This window comes from Pinus tabuliformis, chromosome 4_2 (assembly GCF_031772625.1).
Source record: "Pinus tabuliformis cultivar Carrire ecotype Pingquan chromosome 4_2, CPIR1, whole genome shotgun sequence".
In the NCBI taxonomy this organism is placed as follows: Eukaryota; Viridiplantae; Streptophyta; class Pinopsida; order Pinales; family Pinaceae; genus Pinus; species Pinus tabuliformis.
In genome coordinates this window covers 913964889-913968514 of record NC_142304.1, presented here as the reverse complement: position 1 = coordinate 913968514, position 3626 = coordinate 913964889, and positions in this window count along the sequence as shown.

Sequence of the window (3626 nt, the reverse complement as noted above, 5' to 3'; positions counted from 1 at the left end):
GGGGATAGGAGTCTCTAGTGGATGGGTGTTACAGGTCTATTTGGGCACATCACTACCATCATTCAGATTAGTACTTTTAGGGCTCGTTAAACCCTAATTCTATTTGCTAGATGCCCTAGACAAGTCATCACATTAAATTCCATCATTCCTGTGAGTTTCTTAGCTTGAAGACATCTTGAATTAAAACTTTGAGGGACCAGTGCAGCCTTGGTCAGGGGTAAATGCGTTGTAGAGCACTTAGGCCCATTCAAGCCTACTCTACAGATCCTATAGGCCCACTTTGACTTACGCTGGACAAGATTGAGTGAAATATTCATAGGGTTCAGGGAATATTCCTACATTTTAGACCATTCTAGAAGATTCCCACCTCTTATCCTCTCCTATGAGCTCACAATTGGATAGGGAATGAATAAAATAACCTCTTATCCTCAAATCCCTTCCTCCTTGGAAACTAATTCCCAAACTGGAAATCCATTCAATGCCCAATTTATGACAAAACCACCTCCATTCCCTATATATTGAGCACTCATCATAGTGATCAGGGGCTGGACATTGAGAATTTGTAAGGAGATACTATTGGTTTGAGGTTTGATATTGTAAGCATGCATTGTTATGCTACCAAAGTGTTGTGCTTTTGGTGTAATGAAGGATGGAACTCAAGCTAGATGAGTGACACTGGATTGGACTTTTTTGGTTGTAACTCTTCCTTCTACTTAATGAAGTTGTTTACACCTTTTCCCATATTCTTGTCTTTATCTATGATGTTTATATGTGTAAATGCTTTGGATTCCATTTGCTTATAGTAGATAGATCTCTTGATTTGATTGGCTTTTGTCCTCTGTTTATGATTGCAGGTACTTATCGAGCGGATTCAGTTCGAGAAGGAGCAATGTGAGCTATTCAAAGGAGACAAAGTGAAGCAAAAGAGAACAAGTAGGTCCCTTGTCTTATTTATCTTCTATAGGAAAAGGTTAAACTCCTTAAATATGTTGTTCTAGGTGTAGCTACCCACCTAGGGAAGTTGTTTTTATTTGTAGATGAAAAATTCCACATAACAAATTGGCGACCATACTAACTCCCTTAGGAAGTTTTATTGTTAACTCTAGTGCAATAGGTGGTGGAATAAATCAAACAGATTCTAATCTTGTGGTTTTCAACCATGCAGGTTTTACACCACAGTTACCAATGCAATTAGCATTCCTGATTCAAGTAAATCCCTTGAATAAACTTATTCACTAAACCGTTATTGACAAGGGGGCATCTACTTGTATTATGTCAATGAATATCTAGAAAACACTTGGTTCACTACCCTTGTCATGTTGACCAACAACATTAAAAGCTTTTGACAGTCGCACATATACACCTTGTGGAATCTTGAGTAATCTGCAAATTAACCTAGGGGCAAAAAAGTAACTGTCAAAGTTGAGGTCGTTGATGGACCCCTTGACTACAACATTTTGCTAAGAAGACCATGGGCATATGCTATGGCTGTTGTGGTTTCGACATACTTTCATATGATTGCATTCCATCATAAGGGTAGAATCACAGTTATCAATCAACTCACCTTTTTCTCTTCTAGTTCATAGGCTACTAGAAGCATTCCATTAGTTCACGGACCCTCGCTATCTCTTCAAAAAATTGGTTTAGGTCTCTTCAAGGATTCTTCCCTAATGGGTACTTTTTCACTACCGTCACCATCAAACATGGCAGAAGTGGAAAAATATGAGACTTACAACATGATATCTTCCACTTCATGTGATTTAAGGAAGATTACCAATAGTTCTAAAGTTGATAATAGTAATGAAATCATGCCGCTAAGCCCCATTGAGATTGCACAGCAATCAATCTTTCTGTCTTGCGTGGTGAACCCAAATTCATCTTCGCAAATTGTATGCGTAGATCGTTCATGAGAATATGGTACTTCTTATGATCTGTTTTCATGTATATTTTCTATTGATGAAGGAATCATCCAATCAATGATGAAGAAAGAAGAACCATGGGAAGATTATCATCATCGTTCCCATCTTCCAAATCACATAGAATATTTTTCAAATGAACTTAATCACCCTTCAATTGTTGATTTTCTTTTGAATTCTGTTTTTATAGATACAGTAGATTCTGAGCAAAGCTCTTCAAATATCGAAGAAACTATTTCTATCAATATTTCAACCAAACCTAAAGTTGTAGAAAACACTCATGTTGGAAAATCTTGTTCTCCATTAGAACTTGATATTTACCATGCTATCTTTCGTGAATTCTAAGATATATTCGCATGGACATATGAAGAGATGCCAAGAATTGACTCTAGTATAGTTGAACATGAAATCAAAACGTATCATGATGTAAAACCTGTGCGACAACACCTCCGTCTTGTTCATCCAAAGAAGGCTGTTGCCATTAAAACAAAAGTTGAAAAGCCTTTGCATGCTGGTTTCATATATCCTGTTCTTCTTACTGATTGGTTTTCCAATATTGTTGTTGTCATGAAGAAACAATGGACAATACGAGTGTGTGTCAACTATAGGGATGTTAATCAGGCTTGTCCAAAAGACAATTATCCCACTCCCTTTATCAACCAGATTATTGATGAATGTGCCGAATGTGAAATATTTTCATTTATGGATGGCTTTTCCAGCTATAATCAAATCAATATCCACCTAGAGGACCAATCTAAAACTGCTTTTATTTGTCCATGGGGCACATTCACTTACAGGAAAATCCCTTTTGGTTTGAAGAACACAGGGGCAACTTTTCAGAGGGCGATTAATTATGCCTTCCATGACATCAAACATATTGTTCAACCATACCTTGATGATTTACCTACTCATTCACGAAAGCGAACTGATCACCCACAGCATTTGAGAGCTATATTTTTATGGTGCCGACACTAAAAAATATGACTTAATCCACACAAATGTGTCTTTTGTGTTGGTTATGGTCATTTGCTTGGTTTCGTAGTGTCTAAGGAATGAATTTGACTCGACCCTCTTAAGCTTTAGGGAATTCTTGACTTGCCTCCACCTTCCAATCTACTATAGTTACAGAGACTCCAAGGGAAGGCTAACTTTCTAAGGAGGTTCATTCCCAATTATGCTGAGCTGGCTAAAAGATTTACTTGTCTTTTGAAAAAGGGGATACCCTTCCGTTGGGATCAGGTTGCACAAGCTTCCTATGATGCTCTTAAAGATACCTTAATTAGAGCGTCATTAATGTATTCCCCAAATTATCAAAACGACTACTTCCTGTATCTCGTCGTTATAGATACAACCCTTGCGATGGTTTTAGTCCAAGAGGAAGATGGGATTGAACATCCGATATATTATTTGAGTCGCAATCTCAATGATACAGAAGTTAAGTACTCTTATGTCGAAAACCTAGCTTTGCCTGTTGTTCAAGTTGTACAAATATTTCACCACCATTTTCATTTCGGATTCCAACCCACTGACATATATTTTATCACATCAATTGCTGGGGGGAAAATACTCAAAATGGATCGTCATTTTGCAGGAATTTGATTTGGAATTCATCAAATCCAAATCAAAGAAATCTCTAGTTTTCGTCGAGCTTCTTTGTGACCTTCCCTCGAATACCATTGATTCAACATCAGAACCATCAATTTTGGATGA